Below are 22,086 nucleotides of genomic sequence, written 5' to 3' on the forward strand. Positions count from 1 at the left end.
TAGCAAAAAGGGGACTCTTCTAACACCAAGTTTAGTGTTTTTTACCAAAGTTACTACTCCATTTGTATTGTCGGTTAGCTGTCAGTGTCATGCTATTAGTAGGGTTAGAGGGTCTTGAGCAAAGTATGTCATAAGTTGTTTGTTATTAACTGTTCACAGAATGTTCTATGGAGAGCTGTAAAATGTCTCTGATAGTTAATCCTGATCACCATCCCAGGAATGGTTTGTCAATAGAGGCTTATAAAATATTAGTCAGCCTTGAGATGTATTTAAATTATATTTTAAAGAACTCAGTTGTAGGGCCAGTGAGTTGACTCAGCAGGCTAAGTTTCTTTCTGCCAAGCCTGAAGGCTTGAGTTCAAGCCCCAAGACCCACAGAGTGGAAGGACAGAATCAGCTTTGGCAGGTGTCCTCTGACCTGTACATAGGTACCATATATGCTGCACATATGCACACACACACACACACACACACACACACACACACACACACAGATATAGATAGATAGATAGATAGATAGATAGATAGATAGAGAATGAGAATACACACAAAAATGTAAAATATGTCTTTGTTTGCTTAGTCAATCTTCAGGCTTCTCACTGTATGTTAAAATAATCAAATGAATGATAAGTAAGATGTGGTACATTTGCATGGTAGATTTTATTGAGCCATGAAGAATGATAAAATTGTGGCCATGGTAGGGAAACTAATGGGACTGAGGCTCCAACCTATTTCACTCAGTCCGATATAACTCAGAAGACAAATATTGCAGGTTTTCTCTCATATGAAAATCTAGAATTTATATATGTGACATAAATGTAGAGGGACTGGGGGGACTACCGTGCATGAATATTAGAGAATGAGAGAAAGTAACAGACTGGAGAATACAGGCAAAGTACCAAATCTGTTATTTTTTTTTACTCATTAAATTATAAGTATATTAAAAACAATTAAAACTAAGCCAAGAAAAAAACCCGTCCAACCACAATGAATTTAAAGCAAAAATGAAGTTCAAATTTTAAAGATAGATCTTTAAAAATGTTTATTTCTATGAAGTAATTACTCAGTAGAGAAAAAGAGGAGCTGTGAAAGCACACATTCAAAAACACCGCACTGGAGGATTTAATGTGAAGTCTTGACTTTTGTTGTTTTGTTGTACGGAAGTATTACAGAAGGCTGAGTAGTCATGCTTCTGACAGTGCATTTTTATCAGAGATAATAGGTTTACCATTGAAGGGGAACATCTCTGCAAAAAAAGAAAGAAAGAAAGAAAGAAATATAATTACAAACCTTAGCATAGTTTCAAAAGGTCTCAACACAACTCTGCTCCTGAACAAACTCCATGACCTTTGTAAAATAAGCCAAAATGTATTTTCCTCTAGGAGGTAATTTGTGTTCAAGGTATTACTACAGAATGGGGCTCAAAGATACAGGCAATATTATTGTCATGCACAAATCTAGCATCTTTAGAAATAAAATATACTAAAAGCCAGCATTCAGCAATGTGCTGTAGGGAGTTTATTTTGGATTCTTGGAATGGGAGAGAGAGAGAGAGAGAGAGAGAGAGAGAGAGAGAGAGAGAGAGAGAGAGAGAGAGAGAGAGAAAGAAGAAAGGCAGAGGAGGGAGACGCCAGCACCGCCAGGAGAAGCAAGATGTGAAAATATAGGTAAGTCACGGCCACATGGCAACTCATAGATAAATAGAAATAGGTCAGTTTATAAGAGCTAGCTAGCAAGATGCCTGCCATAGGCAATGCAATTGGTAATTAACTAATATTAAGTCTCTGAATGATTATTTTATAAGTGGCTGTGGGACCACATGGCCGGGTGGTACTGGAGAAACCTTCCAGCTACAAAGGAGAGAAAGAAAAAGACTTCATAGTCACTGAACTGATATCCTCTTTGCAAGTCATTTAACAACAGTCCATTCTTTGTCTGACCCAGAAAAATTTTAGAATATTTATTGATTTGTGTGTGTGGAGGGGTGGGTGTGCAGGTGCACACATACCATGGTACTCATGTGGAAGTCAGAGGACAACTTTTGAAAGTTGGTTGTCTCCTACCATGTGGTCCTGGGGATGGAACGCAGGTCCTCAGGCTTAGTGGCAACGCCTTTACCAATTTCAATACTTTTCTAGTTAGATAGATACATATTTAAATCAACAGTGATGGCCCAAATAAAAATAAAGCTTAAAAACTAAATAGAAAAGATACAGTGGGATCCAGGTGTGGTGATATACTAACCCCAGAACTTGGGGTGGAGACTGAAGGAACACCATGAGTTTGAGGCCATACTGCTCAACATGGCAAGTTCCAGGCCAGTCTGGGTCACATAGCAAGATCATGTCTCAAAAGGACAAACCAAAAGTATAGAGAGTAGGAATGATTGAAATATCCAAATGTATATGAATATACAAATGTACTTTTAAAAGACAGTGATTATTAAAGTGTATTTTTAAAATTCTGTCTATCTGTAGGCTTTTCTTTTCACAAGAGACACAGTGAAATTGCCAAGTCCCAGAAAAACTGGAAGAATGACACTTTTTTGGTGAGGCGGTTCAGAGTGCAGCGGCAATTTCTCTCGCATTTGTTGTCCTGCTTTGACCCTGTTACCAGGTGGCCTGGAAAGCTGCTAACTTCCAGTGGTGTCCAGATGAAGAGAAGATGCCTTACCAGCCAGCCTGCCATACAAAAGCTTTGTAACCAGGACTCAGGTCCTAGTGGGCATAGTGATGGTTGGAGTCTGTGTTAAATCAGAATGCTAGGTAGACCAGCAAGCTCTTCGGGAAACGACTTCAGCTATCTGAAGTATTGTGTGACCAACAACCCAAGTCTTTTGATATGTCTACTCAAAGGGCTGGATCCTCCCAAATACTTTCATTTGTTGTAGACATTTTTGTGGTTTTACACACATCCATAATGGTTATACACAAAGCCAATGGGGAAATAATGGACTTTCATGACATCAATTTCAAAAACAATGAAAAAAATGAATTAGAATTCCTTCAAAGTCTTTTCACAGGTCATGCCTCTCTGCTGGAAATTATGCAAGAGATGAAATATAAAGCATGGAAAAAATATAAAAATAAAATAATTGTTGCTGACAATTTAAAATAGTGAGGAGATGGGCTGGAGACACGGCTCAGTGGTTATTAGCACTTTCTACTTACATAGACAACTAGGGTTTGGTTCCTAGCACCAACATCAGATGGCTCATAACCACCTAACTCTAGTTTCAGGGATCTAATGCTGTCTGCTGGCCTCCATAGGCATTGTACACATGTGGTACATACACATACATCCAGGCACACACCCATACACACAAAATTAAAATAAATATATCTTCAAAATAAAATAAGAGCAGGGGAAAAGGTAGCAGAATATAAGAAAAACTAAAACGTACAATAAACATTCAACCTGTGTATACAGAGGTCATCTGTAACAACTGGCCAGTTCTCACAGCCCTCAACTTAGGTTAAGTCTTGCATTGTGATTAATAACTTGTGCTTTCAGGGAAAGACTCTCTTTGGACAATGCATTCACAATTATTTTCTATGTGGCTCAGCTCTTTGAAATTGTATTATTAAATATGTACCCACATGAGCATTCCCTATTAAAGTTTCAGTCTTCGGTGTGATGGTCTATGTAGCTCTGAACATAGGAAATGGATTCTGTATATGCTCCTACACAGACCACAACTTTGGCAGAAATGACATGGTTGATCAAATAGAAATGCTACAACCTGTCTTCCTCCATCATTCTTTTCCAACTAATCAGTAACTCCTTTAGGCAAATGCAGCTTTAGGTCATAAAAAGCTCCTGGAATTCACTGGTTGGAAAGAATGCTAAGTCACACAAATGGTGCATTAAATTTTTAAATTTTTATTTTATTATTTCATGTGTATAAGTGTTTTCCTGAATGTCTGTGTGTGCACCACATGTGTGCAGTGCCCAAAAAGGCCAGAGAAGGGTGTTGGAATCCCATGGAACAGGAGTTACATGGGGCTGTGAGCTGTCCTGTGGGTGCTGGAAATCAAACTTGGGTCCTTTGCAAGAGCAACCCATGCTCTTAACCACAGAGCCATTTCTCCAGTCTCAAATGATGCATTTTTAAGCTGATGTTTTTCTCCTTGATATATTGCATAACCAATCCTTTCCCTCACATTTAGTGTATAGTTTCTTATTGGGGAATTTCAGATTGATTTTAATCTTTCAGAATTGTCGTTTGAGGAATTTTTAACTTTAGGGTTTTTTTTTTTTGTGTGTGTGTCTCTGGAGATTTCAACTTTCAGAAATGTACCATTTGAAATGATATCTTCATGATATTGGCATCATGTGACGCCACAGGACAGTCATGATTAGGCATTGTCCTTGTTTTATCAGTAATCCAGATAGTCTTATCATTATTTCCTTATGAATAAAAGTGTTTTTCAAACTGTCCTGATGAAGATCCTCAAAGAAATACCATCATCATTGGTGCCATCCCTGAACATAAACTCTCTTTTCCACACACATTTGCAAAGAATATTTGGCAGTGAACACACCTGCACTGAGACACACCTGCACTGTAGCAGTGCACTGTGACAGACCTGCACTGGTACACATCTGCACTGTGATAGACCTGCACTGGGACACATCTGCACTATGACAGATACACCTGCACTGTGACAGACACACCTGCACTGTGACAGACCTGCACTGGTACACACATGCACTGTGATAGACCTGCACTGGGACACACCTGCACTGAAACACACCTGCACTGTGACAGACACACCTGCACTGTAGCATGGCACTGTGAAACTGAAACAGGAAATTGGAGTCTGATTTTGCTAGAAAGCTTTGGTTCCTTACCTGGGTTCACAAGACAGCTGAATGCATATGGAAGCCTGGTGTCTCTGCTCTCATTTCTGTCTGTCTGCTTGACTTTGGGATCTTCTTGTTGCCATGGTCTATTAATTGTTCAAGGCATGTGTATCTAGTTCATCTCTTCCTTATTCTAGGCTCAAGGTACAGAGAGAAGTCATTGCCCCAATCTACATTTGCTTTGGATTTCAAGAATAGCAGACCCCTGGAAATATAATATCCTTATTCCCATGATGCTGTGGGATGTCTTTCTGTATGTTGTGAATATGTGTTGTTCTCATTGGCTAACAAATAAAGCTGTTTTGGCTTATGGCAAGGAAGCTTAGAGGTAGGCGGGAAATCCAAGCAGAGATATGGAGAGAAGAAAGGAGAGTTGAGTGACACCTAGTCGCCTCCCAAGGAGCAGCAAGATGCCAGCAGCCCTGTAACACCACGGCCACGTAGCAAAACATAGATGAACAGAAATGGGTTAATTTAAGATGAAAGAGCTAGCTAGCAAGAAGCCTGCCATAGGCCATACAGTTTGCCAATAATATTAAGCTTCTGAGTGATTATTCTATAAGAGGCTGCAGGACCATGGGGCTAGGCAGGGTCTCAGGGCCAGGCAGGACCAGAGAAATGTACTACTACACCATGAGGGCAATTATCTATAAGAGTGAGACCACACCCTGGAGCAGAACTGATCTCCTGAGAACCACCTTGCCCTCCTTGAATTAAGGATGCGGACCTCCTTGCAGGAACAGAGCTGACAGCTTGGTCAAGGATGTTAACCACATCTAGGCCAGGGCTGCTTAATTATGCATGCCTCTTAGCCACCTTGCCCCAACCCCTGTTGCTAGAAAACACCTTCAGACTCTTTGTAGAGCTTTCTGATTTTTCAGAATTTGCCAAAGTCAGCAACTTGCATGTCAGTTTTGAAGATAGTGTATCTTTCATTGTAGTCCAGCAAACAGGTTGCTGATGAAAATTTGGACACTAACTCAGTTCTCTTTCCTTATTGTTACCCTCCCCTGACTCCATCTCTCTGAATTTCCACCCCTTCCCCTTTTTCTGTCCTGTGAGAACTATAGATAGAAAGAATATCTGTGAGAACTATAGATACAGAGAACACTTGCGAGATGTGAAAAATCAGGATATTCTTCCATAGCCGTGGGAAAACTGACTTTGACCCTTAGTCTATAGACCAAGATCCTTATGGAAAGTTCAAGGTATTTCCCGATGGAGCAGGAGAGATGGCTCAGTGGTTAAGGACACTTGCTGCTCTTGCAGAGGACCTGGATTTGATTTTCAGCACTCAAAGTTCGTGTCTTACAACCACCTGTAACTCTAGTTCCAGGACATCCAACATCTTTTGCTGGACTCTGTGGGCACCTGCACATGTAGTGCACATATATACACTCAGGTGCACATATTAAACAAACAAACAAACAAATAAATAAATAAATAAATATTTTGAAATGCCGGGTGTGATGATGCACACCTTTAATTCCAGCAGTTCTGAATCTGAAGCAGAGCAGATGGATCTCTGTGAGTTCCAGGCCAGCTGGGACTACATAGTGACCCAGTCTCAAAAGAAATTTTTTTCTGTCTAGATCTTTATATCTGTTTTTCTTTCCTCTTCCCTTTTGCATCTCAGGGAGCCCAGGGGTGCCTCACCCTCTCTTTAGCTTGTCTCACAGTTCACAACTTTGGGAGCTGTCGTCATACGGTAGAGAGAAAGAAATAGAAAGGCTAGTCAAAGTCAAAAGCAGCAAGTGGCACTCACCCTGAGCACACAGAGTAAGGGATGCAATTTCCTAAAGTGTTCTGTGAGCTGTGAGACTAATTTCCATGCTCCAGTTCTCTGTGCATGGGCTGATTCTGAGGCTGCCTCCACCTCCCAGGACTCCTGTGTGATTATTGGGATTCTTCTACATGTTTGGATCATTTTATTTTTTCCTTAATTACTTTATTTTCTATTTTCTCTGTCTCAGAGAGCTCCTCGACTTTATCTGTCTAAAGTGCCTTATCATCCTGTTATCATATCTTTTCTGCCTTTGAGTATTCATGTTTTCTGGGGCTGGCATGATGGCTTAACAAGTAAAGATGATTGTCGCCAAGCCTGATGACCTAAATTGAATCTCAAGAACCCAATGGTGGAAGGAAAAACTAACATCTGCAAGTTATTCTCTGACCTTCACAAGCATGCACATGCACAAGCATGCACATGCACGAGCATGCACATGTGCATACACACACGTGCAAATATAAATGTTTAAAAAAACTTTTTAATTAAGGAAATAAAGAGCCATCTACTCTCCTCCCTCTTGTTGAGTTTTTCTGTTCCACTTATTATTTATAGCATTCTAATAATGAAGTATCAATACCTCATTATCAAAAGCAGCTGCTCATTAGAAAGCATGCCACTGGAGAGCTTTAAACTGCAGGGACAGCCAGTGTTCCCAGGGATCACAGACTCTACTACATCTGTCAGACTTCACTTTCCCAACCTTAGGATAACAACTTTAAAAACAGGTAACATTTGGTGTCTTCTTAACATTAGCCGTTTCTAACCCAATAGCCCTTAATATGGTTATTTTGATACTTGTGTCTGCATTTTTCTGTATTCATTTCTACTATAGCCATTCCTGACAATGAAGCCAGTAATAAGCTAACAGAGAGTGAATATAAACACAAAGGAAGAAAAGGAAAAGGTACAGTTTCCACCCTAGACTCTCAACCTTAGCTCTCTAATGTAAGATAAACACACGAAATGGCCTTCACTGCAATGGCTGACGTCATGGCGACTTGAGCCTCACTTGCTGGGTTAAAATCCAGGTTCATCCACTCTCTAGATAAATAACTTCAGGCATATTTTCCCTTCTGTGTAACTATTTCCTTATCTGTACAATGAGAATATTTCGTAAGGTTTCTATTGGAGACAAATTAACTCATTCTAGTGTAGATCTAAGAAAATGGTCTGCTCTATACAAATGTACAAAGCACCTTGGACTATTATTATCTCATTCCAAAACAATCTGAAAATAAAGTTATAAAATACATGGTAAACTAACACAATACCTAACAGTTACAAATTCCTCAACCCGGCAGTGTTTACCAAGGGCTTCCTTGGCTTTAGACGCTAATCTAAACACAGGAGCACAATAGTAGGGTAAATAAACTCTCTGCTCTGGGGTCTACATTCTGCTGGAGAGAGACAGAAAGTGGACAGAAAAAGCACTAAAATATAAAGTTTTCAGTTGACAGTTGTTAAAAATGAAAATCATTTTAGAAGAGTAAAATGCCATGTGTCCTACTTTGGTTATGTTAGTCAAAGACCCCTTATCAACCAACATTCATTTCTCCTCAAGTTAGCTAAGAAAGGAAGTGGAACATTCTAAATGGAGAGTGTCAATGCCAATCTCATCATATTTAATTGACACTTAGTAATTGTTAAACACAAATAACCTTTGACATGGTATAACTATTACTCTCATAAAAACCAAGCAATGACAAATCTATGTTTATTATTTCGTTAGTGCTTTTAGAGAACACATCACTCAGGGTAGAGAGGCAGCTCAGCATATGTGATCTCAGGCTGTTCTTGCAGAGGCCAAAAGTTGGGTTCTCAGCACCCATGCTGAGCAGCTCACAAACACCTGTGCCTACAGCTCCAGAGCATCCGATGTTCTCTTCTGGCCTCTAAGGCCATTGCATTCAAGCGCACAAGCTCACAAATGGACACACTTAACACATAATTAAAAATAAAAACAAAACCTTTCTGCTGGGGATGTCTTTCTGTATGCTGTGAATGTGTTGCTCTGATTGACTGAAAAAACACTAATTGGCCAGTAGCCAGGCAGGAAGTATAGTATAGGCGGGATAAACAGAGAGGAGAATTCTGGGAAGTGGAAGGCTGAGTCAGGAGATGCTGCCAGCTGCCACCGCCATGAAAAGCAAGATGTAAGGAACCAGTAAGCCACAAGTCATGTGGCAATGTATAGATTAATAGAAATGGGTACCTTTCAAAAGAAATCAATCACTTTAATCCTTTTAAAGTTATTTTCATCAAGAAACATTAATAGAGTTCATCCTATGGATAATATTTTAGTCATGGTATACAACATGAAAATCATTGTTTATACAAATTATGTCTTTAATTTTTTTTATATCTTCTATACACACAAATACACAAATGCTGCTGGGCACCACTTAGAACTTAGAGGGTGAAAGATATGTTCAGATACATACCAACATTCAAACCTAAGTCTTTGACTGTAAATATGGATGTTTTTCATACTTCAAAAAATGCAAATAATATTTTAATTGCATATATTCTGCAGTTTCTTAATCCTTAAATATGTATTACTAGTCATGTCTAATTTTTATTTGCATTCCTTAGGACTATAGTATGCAAAATTATTTCATTGGCTGCATTAATGGCATTTCAAAACCTTTGCCTGTCAAGTGGGTTATTTTCATGCTCAGTGCCTTGGGAGCTCAGCAATTCCTTTTCTATTGAAAAAGCTGCTCTTGGCAAATCAATTACTTAATACATAGACTTAAACTGAGGGAAGAGGAAATATTTTCAACTGCAAAGAATAGGTCAGCATAAAACCTAGACATTTATGAATGTATTTAAAGGAAGCACTGGAATGTTGCTATCCCACAATATAGACCAGGAGACACGCAGCACTTGCAGGTGTGGACAGGTTAAATGAATATTCAAGCCACTGGAACATGCTGGTTCTTACAGTGGGCCAACACCTGGAGCCTTCAAATGTCCATGCTGTTCTGCAGAGATCTCTGGGGATTCAGTGGAAAGAGAGTCATTCTTTGGAGGATGGGGCAAAAATAAAAATCTTGTTCATGGGGTTGGGATCCAGCTCAGTGGTAGAGCACTTGCTTAGCTTGTGAGAGGCCCTAGGCTTGATTAACACACACACACACACACACACACACACACACACACACACACACACACACACACATACACACATTCACATCCTTTGTATACAAGTTTGTTTTTTATGGTGTGTGTGTGTATATATGTGTGTGTGTGTATGTGTGTGTGTGTATGTGTGTGTGTGTGTGTGGTGTGTGTGTGTGTGTGTGTGATGTGTAGGTATGGTTGTACCACAGCATACATGTAGAAGTCAGAGGACAACTTTTAAGTGTCTATTCTCTCCTACATCTCCTAGGTCCTGGGGAAGAAGAAACTTGGGTCAATCAGGCATGGCTACAGCAGGTGTCTCTTACCCATTGAGCCACACAGGTAGCCTGTCCTCATTTCTTCCTTCCTTCCCTTCCTCTTTTTGTTCTTTCTTTCTTTTCTTTTTTTTTTGAAATAACCTCAAACTTACTATATATCTCTGGCTAGCCTTGAACTCCTGATCCTCCTGCCCCAGCTTCCCAAGTGCTGGGATCACAGGTCTGAGACACCAGGCCTAGCTAATATACTCTGTTTTAATTTCTTCATGGGAATAGCAAGACAAAATTAACAGTATAGGCTTTAGGATTAATATGCATGTGATCATAAAACACACATTGCTGTACCTAGAAGACAATGTTTTCAAGAAGTGTGGGCAAACAACCTTACAGAATTATTTTTCTTCCAAAGCAGAAAATTTAATTACTTATATGTGCATGGGCAACTCAATACTGCATTGGTTCCTATTGGGGGGTTTATTAAGGCAACTCCACATAGTTTAAAAGGAGGTTTATTTTGGGGTAACTTACAGCCAGTAAAGGGGTTGGATACAGGATTCAGGAGAGGTGGAGTGCAGTCCAATGATGTTCTCTAGAGAACTCTGCTCGGTCTACCATCCAGCATCCAGGATCACAAGGAACCAAGAGACCTGGCACATCCAGATCTCAGGTCTTAAGGGCTCCCCTCTTGGCCCTGCCCCAGGGGCAGTTCATAGGTAGGCGTGGCCATTTCCAGAAGCCTCACTAGGGGCCATACTTTCAGGTCAAAGCTGGAACAAATACCCACTACAGGTTCCATCTTAACCCAGTCAGAATGGCTGTATCCCATCCTCCTAAAGATTAGGTTCATCCAGGAAGAGGGATGAGGGAAGACTGGAAGAGCTGGAGGGGTTGGATGTAGTGGGAATTCACTCTGCCCATTACCTTTGGCTATCTGGCCTGATAGAGGCAGTGCTTCTTATCTGCCTACCTGACAATTTAAAAGGGAGGAGAAAGGGGGTCATCCTCTCTTGGGTGGTGAAGACCAGATCAGGTGGTGTGAAACAGTATGTGATCAGTCCCCAGTTTTCCAATGACTCTGCAACTGTATTTACCTTATCCTGTATCAGTGAGTCTGTTTTCCCCATAGAACCTCTTAATAAATTGATATATATAGACCACTGAGGCTCTTGTTACAAGTGACACCTAACATGACATGACTTGAACCTAACAGCCTGTGGCTAGTCCACGTGGCCTGCCTGAGTCTCCCCCACTCCACCCTGGTGCTCCCTGGGCATGCACACAATTGGAGGGAGCCCTCCTCCCTCCAGGCCACATGAAGCTGGTCTCTTTATATATATATATATATATATATATATATATATATATATATATATATATATATATATATGTTCTCTTTACAGGTTGGATGTAGTAAAGCAGTGTTTTTAGGATACAACAGGGCTGTTGCACATACAAACTCACAGTAATTGTGACATAATACACGAGACCTGTGCATGATCAAGCCAGATAAAATCCCAGCATGAATCAGAGAGGTGGGCATCAAGTCCCACTCCTTGCTGAGGAGCTACTGGCAATTAATGGCTCCTGGGAGAGGGAGAGTTAGTTTTCTTCAAGGATGTGTATACTCAGAGGCGATCTGTGCTCCAGTAGATGGCCCTGCATATGCATGACCATGCTGCCAGTGTTGAATGGATTTAGTGGGTTAGAAACAAAACAAACCATGAAGTTGGAAGGGAGCAGTGGCTAGGGAAATGGGAGAGGAATTAGAGCAGAGGAAATGAGGGTGGATGTCTCAGGGTTTCTATTGATGTGAAGAGACACCATGAACATAGCAACTCTTATAAAGGAAAACATTTCATTGGGGCTGGCTTACACCTTCAGAGGTTTAGTCCATTATTATCATGAGAGGAAGCATGGTGGTGTACAGGCAGATATGGTGGTGGAGGAGGAGCTGAGAGAGAGTTCTACATCTGCTTCTGCTGGCAGCAGGAAGAGAATACCACACTGGGCCTTGCTTGAGCATCTGAGACCGCAAAGTCTGGCCCCAGTGATACACTGCCTCCAATAAGGCCACACCTACTGAAACAGGGCCATACCTCCTAATAGTAGGCCATACCCTCATGGGCCTATGGGGGGCATTTTTATTCAAACCACCACCACGGGCTTGATCAAAACTCATTGTATACACATACAGAATTCTCAAAAAAATTTAAAAATTACTTAACATGAAATTTATAAGAATAGAAACAACTAGTATTGTCCAGGATGTTGGAAATGTAAACATGTACAGCCACCATGGAAATCAGTGTGGAGGTTCCTTAGAACTCTAGCAATAGAACTACCATATGATCCAGTAATCCCACTCCTAGATAAATACCCAAAGGAATCTAAGTTAACAGACTACAGAAACATCTGCAAGCCCATGGTTATTGCTACAATAGCCATAATATCCAAGGTATAAAACCAGCCCAGTGCCTGTCAACAGATGAATGGAAAGGGCTGGAGAGAAAGTCGGGTAAGAATTCTTCCAGACAACCCCTGTTCAGTTCCTACCACGAACATCAGTTAGCTCACAACCCAACTGTAACTCCAGTGCCAGGGGATCTAATCCTTTCTTCTGGCCTCTGCTTGATAATATCCCACCCCCCAAATGCTCAGGTTCTAGTTCTCAGGTCTTTAAATTCATCACCCAATGAGACACAGGGAATTGTGCAAATTTTCATTTAACTAAGCACATAGAAATGAGAGGGATAGGCTCAGTGTCATCACAGGGGTTTAAAGGAAGACAGGATGGAGAAGTGGTGAGGTTGGAGGTAGAGATAGAAGAGCCACCACTGCTGGTGGGGATTGGGAGGGTGTGAGTCAAGAGTATGGAGACTTCTGGAAGCTGAAAAGAGCAAAGAAACACCCTGATTTTTCACCCATTATAAAACACAAATTTTAACTTTCACAACTGTAAGACAATGCATTTGTGTTATTCTGAAGCTCTAAGCCTCTTCTGGAATTCAAGGACATTTGTAACATTAAAGTAGAAAACCATAGTTCAATTGTGGGATCCCACAGAGGCTTCCTAGTGAGAACTTACTCAGGGTCAGAGAATCTGAGCTTGCTTTACCCAGCAGGGCTGCATAATGGATGATTTGACCACGGGTGTGGTTACCAGGTATTTGAAAGGGTCTATGCTTGGCTGTACGGTGTGCTTTGATCTTGCAAGGGGAAGGCTTTTTGCCTCTCTCCTTGGCATATTATAAGAAGCCCTTATAAATAAATGAAGGGGCTATTGGGTATTTATTGACCAAGGCCCTCCTGAAGCTATCCTGTGTTTCTGTCTTTCTTCTTGTCATCTAGGTCTCTCTTTCTATCTGATATTTTCTATCCCTCTCTCCTCCACCTAAGAACCCTTTGAAAGGTGGGAGCAGGTCAGAGCTGGACTCCCACAGACTCCCACATTCAATATAGAAATAAATGACATGCACTTTCCAAAAAAAAAAAAAAAGACGTAATTTTGATCTTAGTTACATAACCAACTTTAAATGTTTGCTGCTTTAGCGTTTTGGTTAGGACCAAGTATGACACCTCTCTTGCTTGTCTCCATATTGACATTGTATGTGATCGGAACTAGGAATTCTTAGGATTGGGATGTAGCTCAGCTACATAGGGCTATTTTAGCATGCACAGAGATGTGGATTCAATCCCTGATAGTACAAAAGAAAATTACAAATTTTATTTTCTTTCCTTTTTTTTTTCTTCTCTTCCTTGCTTGTTTTCTTCCTTTGGTCTTTCATTTATTTTCTTTCTTTTTTAATTTTTTTTTGAGAATTTTGTGCACAAGTACTGTATTTTCATCCTACCATCTCTTCCCTCCCAACTCTTCTTGTATCTCCCTAGTTCCTCTCAAAAGTGTGATCTTTTTAACATTTTTATTGTTGGACACAGACAGACACATACACACTCACACATGCACGTGTGCATGCACGCACTACACAACACACACACACACACACACACACACACACACACACACACACACATATACACACACACTATTTGCTGAGTCTGTCTGTTTTGCTCATACATATGCTTAGGGCTGGCCAGTAGGGATCAGATAACTTATTAGGGGGCTTTCCTGGAGAAGACTGATAACTTTTCTCCCTGCCATTTCTCTTTTGAGACTTTGTTCATGCTGAGCAAATACTTTGTATATGAGATACTTTGTCATGAAATGTACCTTCTTTTGCTGCCTGGAGGGCCAGCCTGCAGCAGCGCAGGGCTGGAAGGGAATCCACAGAGTCCTATGACCTTTTTATCTGAGTGGGTAAGGGGAAAGACACTCACACACTCTCTTGATGGTTTCCTTCTTTATTCTTCTGTGTTCTTCTGTATTCTTTATGTTCTATCTTCTTTTTTCTTATCTCTATCCAGAAATGTTCCTTCCATTTCTCTTAATGTTTTCCTTCTAACTCTACCTTTATTCTTTATCTTTATTCTCCTCTCTTGATGTTTTCCTTCTAACTATCTTTATTCCTCCTTATTCTCTCATTCTTGATGTTTTCTTTCTAACTATCCTTATTCCTCCTTATTTTCTCTATTTTTCCTCTACAGCTTATATACCCCGACAACATCTTTCAGGCACTATAGAAATTACAATATGGTTGCATTCTATTTTTCAAGTGAATGATTAAAATGAATACAAGTGAAAAACAGCATGTTATCCATATCCCTTACATGATTAAACATTTTATGTATTATAGGTGAAAAACAAGTTGTCCTAAGAACTCATGTGCATTCATACCCAAGCAACTTGTTATAGATTACCTGAGTGTGAGCAAGGAAAGTATTCCTCTCAGCCAGGTCTCTTACTGGCAGGCTGCATTCTGCAGTTACAAAGAAGGACCAATCACTTTATTACTTATCTTGAAAGGTAATCTTAAAAGAATCTTAAATCACAAACCTAAACTTTTATACATGAAAAACAATCAGCTCTACTTTAAATCTTTAGGGTGCCTATCCACTCATCAACAGTTTTTTATATCAGGAGATTGAGGGCAGAAATGGGTATAAGGAATTAATCATCTTTTTTTTTATTACCAACAAATCTCAAGGAAAGTATATTAGCTAGAAATAATTGGGCTGCTTTGTATTTTGATCCCAACTTCAAAACTATTGTCAAAATATCTTAATCTAACCTGTGGTCATTCTAAGGTTTGTTTCATCTATGATGCACTCTGAAACCTGTGAACACATCTCCCAAGATTAATATTAAAAGAATTTAAGCTAGCTGGGGTACTGGACTCAATCGTTTTTCTTAATCATTAACCTAAGCCACAGTCTATATGGCTCCTCGATAGAAACTCATGTGGTCTAGCTGTATGACTCTTCCTTGTTTTACTTTTTATCTTCTGCAGTCTCTGCTTTATCAGAGGCAGGGGCAACCTTTTATCCTACCTTTTCCTATGTTAATTTTCCCACTAAACTGACCTTTATCATAATCCCTTACTATATTTATTAAAGACACTCAATCATCAAAATCCTATTTAAACTAACACCATTATTATATAAAATCATTGTTTCAGTTCAACAATGCAGCTTAGGAGGAAATCATTTTTATAAGAATCTGCAGGTAAAAATGTCTACTTGAACAGGATGTTTTCATGAGATAAACACATTACATTACAGGCAGTGGGGATCTCCCCATGCCCATTCACACCATGCCAGATACCAGAGAAAGATGGCAGCGGCAAACATGTGAAGGCATAGCAGAAGCAAAAGATACTCTGGGGTCTGTGATCTCAGGGGCCTTGTGTATCTAAGATTCACCCTTCAGGGATTTGACTTCTGGTGGGCTGACACCTGGAACTTTGGTTGGGATCTGCTGCTCCTCTGACATGGCCACAGGCAACTTTCACTGCCTCTTAAATTTTGAATTAAATCCTCTGGAGTACATAAATAGGCTGCTGTATCAGAATTAATGTGTGTGATATTTCCTAACTACTACTTAAAAAGAAGAAACCTCACCTCAGCTTAAACTTCTTTCTGATCTTAAGTTCCAGTTTTGAGTTTTCTCTTAATTTAGAGGTAAGTATATGCCAAGTATGATACTTTCAAAGGGGATAACAACCCAGGAATGATCGCCAGTGCCACAGAACAGATCAACCCAGAATTTTTCATATGAAAATTTCTTGCATGTGTTCAGCCTTATAAGTGTGTACAAATGGTTCATGCACATAGCCTGTCTTGATTACAGTTGCTAAAACATGAAGCACAGCAATGAATTTGTAGTGTCTGGACCCAGGGACATTTCCTTTGACAACTGTCATGGATACACTGGAAAGTGGAGTGATTCCCTTTGTTTCTTTTCTACCCTAACTGTGCTGTGTTTTGGTCATGTCTCCATGAGTACTTCTACCTCATGCAGAGTGCTTTATATGGTGGAAGAAATTACTTTCAGATCCTTAAAGGGGGAGGAATGGAAGAGATTAAGAGGCTTGGAGGTACAACATATGAGTTACTTTTCTCATCTCTGTGATAAGATACCTTGCTGAAGCAATGTAAATGTGGGAAGCTTCATCTGGGTCGACAGTTTAAGAGGAGTCCAGTCCATCCTGGTGGGAAGGGAGGTGGCAAGAGCAGTTTATATCTGGGGGTAGGAGTTGCTCCCGTCTGGGTGTATGAGAAAGCAGAGAGAAAGCCAGAGCTGGGGTCACACTACAAATCCTAAGTCTGTCTTCCCAATGGCCCCTTTCTTTGAGCCAGGCTCCATCTCCTAAAGGTCCTACAACCTCCTTGAACAGAGCCACCACCTGAGGGGCAAGTATTCAAAGACATGATCCTATGAGGGACATTTCACATTCAAAGCCTAACAGGGAGAGAGACAGAGAGATAGAGAGAAAGGCAGAAAGAGTCAGAACCAGAGAGAGGCAGAGACACAGAGTCATAGAGACCAGTTAATAAGATGTTTTATATTTATTCACTTCAATTTGTCTAAAAGAGAAAAAGAAATTAGGTGAGCCTCTTTAGACAACCCAGTTCCTTAATATACCACACCATAAGGACATATTTAAAGATTAAAAAAAAAAAACAAAAACAAAACCCACTTCACCACCTTTTTCCAAAACATGTATTGTGCTGTAGCTTTAGGAGTCAAATGAAGACAAAATAGTTGTTCCTAAATATCCGTAGATGTGTATTTGTAAATTTATAGCCTTTCTTCTGGCTCTTCAGTGTGCCCTATGCACACCACATACTTTCCTGGCTGATCATGGCCGTTTTCCAACAGCAGGAACTTGTCAGTACTGGCTACAGTGTGGGGCAATTGCCAGCACAAACATGGCAGTTCCTCTTTGTTCTCTGCTCTCAAAGGCCAGCCAGTGTGGGACAAGCACCACAATCCAGGTGATGATGCTTTCATTCCATCGCCTCTGTGGCTGACAGAATAGAATCTGCTTCCCCCCCGGAGGGGAACCACAGGGATTCACAGGCACAGGGCTTCTCTAAAGGATGCTATCACAATTCAGGGCACTCTTTAGAATGACAGTAACACTTCTGACATTGCCTGCCATGGACAGAGCAGAGAGGAATATGGATTTGGCTGTTTCTGTTCTATTTGTGAATTCCATATACTGTCAATAAAATAAAATGTGTGTGTGTGTGTGTGTGTGTGTGTGTGTGTGTGTGTGTACTTGCATCAGTTTTAACTTTCAAGTTATCAGTCATATATGACCTCGTGTTTCCAAATTCTTAAACTTTTGGTCATTAAACTAAATGTCATCTATATCAGTGCTGTGGAATAATCCTTCTTTACCCTGTGTGAGTATATGTCAATATGATTGATTTAATAAACAAGCTGACTGGTCAATAGCTGGATAGGATAAAGCTGGGCAGGAAAGCCAAACTGAGAATGATGGGATGAGGAAGGGTAGAGTCAGAGGAGTCACCAGCCAGCCAGAGAATGATGTGGACACACAAAATAGGGATAGAAGTAAATGCCACGAGCCTTGGGCAGCACATAGATTAATAGAAATGGGTTAAGTTGTAAGAGCTAGCTAGTAATAAGCCTGAGCTACCAACCAAGCATTAGTAATTAATATATGCCTCAGTGTTGGTTATCTGAGAATAGCTGCAGGACAGGAAAACTCTGCCTACATATTAGTTACTCATCACTGTGGCAAAATACTTGATGGAAGCAACTTAAAGGAAGGATTTATAGATTTATTTTGTTTCATGATTTCAGAGGGGTTGGTTCATAATCATTTGGCCACATGATCTCAGGCAGAACGTCAAGGCAGGGAAACATGTATCAGAAAGATGTTCACTTCGTGGTTGATGCAAAATCAGAGGGAAGATACATACAGAAAGATACCAGGGTTCAGAGAAAAATATAGCCTTCAAATACATAAACCCAATGGTCTCCTTCCTCCACCATGGGCCACATGCTACTTTTTATCATTTTCTGATAATTATAAATCCATCAAGGAACTCATTTATTCATCAGGTCAGAGTTCATGGTCTAACCTCTGGAACAACCTAACTCCCCTTCTGTAGTTTGAAATCAGGGTCTAATGTAGCCCAGGCAGATCTCTAGCTGGTTGAGGCCAGCATCAAACTGGAGTCCTGAGATTCCAGCTTCCCTGGTGGAGTGTCTAGGATTAGAGGCCTGTGTGCCTCTACCAAATCATTTGGATAGTGCTGGGAAATCAATCCCAGGCCTCTGCTATTGTAGGCTGGCCCTCTACTTTCTAAGCTATGTCCTTAGCACCCAATTGTCTGGGTGAATGCCCTGACAGACATACTTAGAGGTGTGATCTACTAATCCCTTAGGTATTGTATAATCCAGCCAAGATGACTCGTCAAATTATCTATCACTTACCTTCAGGTGAAAATTTCATGGCATGGATGACTGCTAGTTCATGTATAGTTAACAGATAATGTAAGATTATGATTAATTAATCAATATTATGACAAGTGTTTGTACAGTAGGCCAAAGGGATTGGTGTGAATATTTGTTTTCTATTGTAAATTAATATGATGCTGACTTAAATAACATTCGTGCATTAACCTACAATTCTCCAGGTTCTGCCCCATGCAGTTGGTCTGGGTTCTCAGTTAAGGGTATGTCAAGATTAAAAGAGTCATTTATCCACTGGACTCTCTGAGCAAAAGGACCTTCTAGACTTAACTGCGTTATTGGTAGAATCCAGTTCTGTAGCCTTGTTTTTCTCGGTAGTTATTGACTGGAGGTCATTGCCAGTGTCTAGAAGACATGCTTAGATCCTCTCTCTCGAAGGATTGGTTTGTCTTCACCCCAGCAATGAGCTGGCAGACTCCTTTTAAACCTTCAGACCCCTTTGCTGCTAGCTGGAAAATCAAAACTATTTCTGCTTTTGAAGGGCTGGCATGACTGGGTCCATCCATGTAATCTTTCCATTTTGACATCTACTCACTAATAAATTTAATTACACCTGCACGATCCTTGTTGCTAGGCAACACAACATAATCATGGGAATGACTGGGGTGGATGATGAGTACTGTCCTCTTAGTACACTATTCCTGATTATCACCAACTGTTGTTATCTTTGAACTATGTTACAACTCCTCTTAAGTCCTAGAAAATTAATAATAGTATAGATAATTCTTATTCACAAAAATGGAAGTAAAATGTGATTAGTAGACTGCAATAAATCATTGTTCCACAGATAGGCCACCTTTGCATCTATTTGTAAGTTCATTTCAGAATTCTTCATTGCCAATGTATATATATTTCTTTAAATTAATTAGAATGCCTTCCTGGTTCTCTCATTAAAATACTTTATGTATGAGTTAGAATTTTATTTGTTCAGAAAAATGATATTTAAGAACAATTCCTATATATTTGTAACTCTGGTGCCTCATTAGCCATCTTAGCTCTTATAAAGTTTGGTATTTTGAAAATTGAAACAAAACATTGAGCTGAATGGAAAAGACATTGTCATTTTGGGTGAAGATTCATGCTAATGCCTTGGAGAAGATATGGAAAGTCTTGGTTCTTTCAAAAAATAAACAAGATCAACAAATCCTTCAGCAAACTGATCAAAGTGGAGGTAACAAAAGAACTAAGACCCCAAAAAGTAAAATCAGAGATGAAAACAGGACTTGACACATATGAATGGAATCCAGGGGACTGTTAGTGAATAGTTTAGGAGCATATTCTAAGAAATGGAAGGATCTAGAAGAAATGGATGAATCACTAGACACACATGACCTGTCAAAATTAAACCAAAAGAACATCAACTACTTAAGCAGATCTGTAACAAGCAACAAGACTGAAGCAGTAATAAAGACTACCAAAAAGAAAATCTCAAGTCTATATGCTTTCACTGTGAATTCTAGCAGACTTTTAAGGAAAAGCTAATACTACTGTTCCTCAAACTGTTCCAAAAAACAGAAAGGGAGGCATGTTATAGTCCTCATTCTATTTTTCTATGGAGCCATTATAACCTTGGTACCAAACGCAGATAAGACAGAATGAAAGAGGGAAAACTATACACCCATTTCTCTTATGAAAAGAGATGCTAAATTTCTTAATAAAATACTCACAAACTGAATTTACAAACATATTAAGAAGATTACACATAGTGATCAATTTGTTTTCATTCCATAGACACAAACATCGTTTAATATATGCGAATCAGTGGCTGCAATGCAGCACATAAGTAACTTGACCACAGAACAGAAATCACACAGTTGTCTCAATAGATACACCAAAGTCCTTTGAAAAAGTCAGTACCCCCCCCCAGAGAAAATCCCAGTAGAAACCAGGAGTAAGAGGAATACACCTTAATATAATAAAGGCTGTAAGTGAAAAAAAACCTATAACCAACATTATAATAAATGTGAAAACCCAGAAATATGTCCTCTAAAGACTCATATTATATCACAGAGACATAGTAACAAAAGCATCACAGCATCGGCACAACACCAGACACCCATACCAATGAATAGAGGACCCAGAAACAAGCTCATGTAGCTACAGACATTTAAGTTTTTAAAAAACTGTTGAAAATACTGCTAGAAAATCAGTTTACACATGTAGAATTCCTGTTTCTCACCCTGTACAAAAGTCAATTCAAAATGAACGAAATTCAGGTTCTTACTACCAGATCTGAATTGCTATACTTACTGGAGGAAACCATGAAAGTGCTTTGAGATTTTGTGTTATTCACTCCTCAGTGACTGTGATGAAAACATTCCAACTGAAAGAAAATTAGGGGAGGAAATGGGTGAGTTTGTCTTACAGCTCCATCATTGAGTGACAAATGATAGTTCCTTCAATTAACTAACTTTTCAAAGTAAAAAAATGTGCCAGGTATGTATTTATGTATCCTTAAACAGTAGCCAGAGTTTTAGGGAACTTCTTAGAGTTACCAATGTCAAAAGGTCTCAGGCTATCATTTTGCTTCCAATGTTTTTGGATGTCACAGGTGATGTCATAACAGAAATTCTGTTTGAAGGCATATCTATGCCCAAAGTAGTATTTTAACGTTCTAAAACTCCCTGAGTAAGTGAAATTACTAGAAATTCTCTCTGTATGTAACAGTGTAGCTTTAAGGACATTAAGACTATTAGGAAGTCTCTTTATACATTAAGTGGTATACATGGAGGGAAAACACAAAAAAGTATTTAAATTTTGTTTTAGTTTGAATAGTGACAGCAATATACTAGATGTTTTGCGGGGAGGAATGCTTTTTTTTTAATGTCTTAAATTAGAGTCAGTGAGACATGGCTTACTTAGTAATGAGTGTTTGGTTGAAGTCTTTGTGAACTTGAGAAGAAAAGCACAAAGCCATACTTGGTTTTCATTCTGACTGAGAAAAGGAATTCTCATGACTCATTGACAGTTTTGCATCCATGGGAAAGGAAGAATAAGCCAGTGCTAGAGTCAGTACCAAGTGGGTAAAATAAATTGATGTCATAGGCTTGTGGGATTCCTTCAGCATGATAAATAATTTGTCACTTTGAGATCGAGTGAGTATCAAGCTCACCCTAACCCCTCTC

General features: G+C 39.7%; 1 long non-coding RNA gene across 2 annotated transcripts in view; it reads right to left on the reverse strand.

Moving 5' to 3' along the window:
* Positions 1 to 1,025: 1,025 nt before the first annotated feature.
* Positions 1,026 to 22,086, reverse strand: part of LOC128099333 (uncharacterized) — a 45,441-nt gene continuing 24,380 nt past the window's right edge. The window contains exons 2-4 of one of the 2 annotated variants that reach the window (XR_008214499.1): positions 21,212 to 21,284; positions 4,855 to 4,999; positions 1,026 to 1,246 (exon numbers count right to left, since the gene is read on the reverse strand). This is a non-coding gene — a long non-coding RNA (uncharacterized LOC128099333). Of the gene's footprint in view, positions 1,247 to 4,854; positions 5,005 to 21,211; positions 21,285 to 22,086 lie in introns of both variants that reach the window. The other variant, XR_008214498.1, reaches the window with a different exon arrangement.

This window comes from Peromyscus californicus, unplaced genomic scaffold (assembly GCF_007827085.1).
Source record: "Peromyscus californicus insignis strain IS unplaced genomic scaffold, ASM782708v3 Scaffold_6__1_contigs__length_162567912, whole genome shotgun sequence".
NCBI lineage: Eukaryota > Metazoa > Chordata > Mammalia > Rodentia > Cricetidae > Peromyscus > Peromyscus californicus.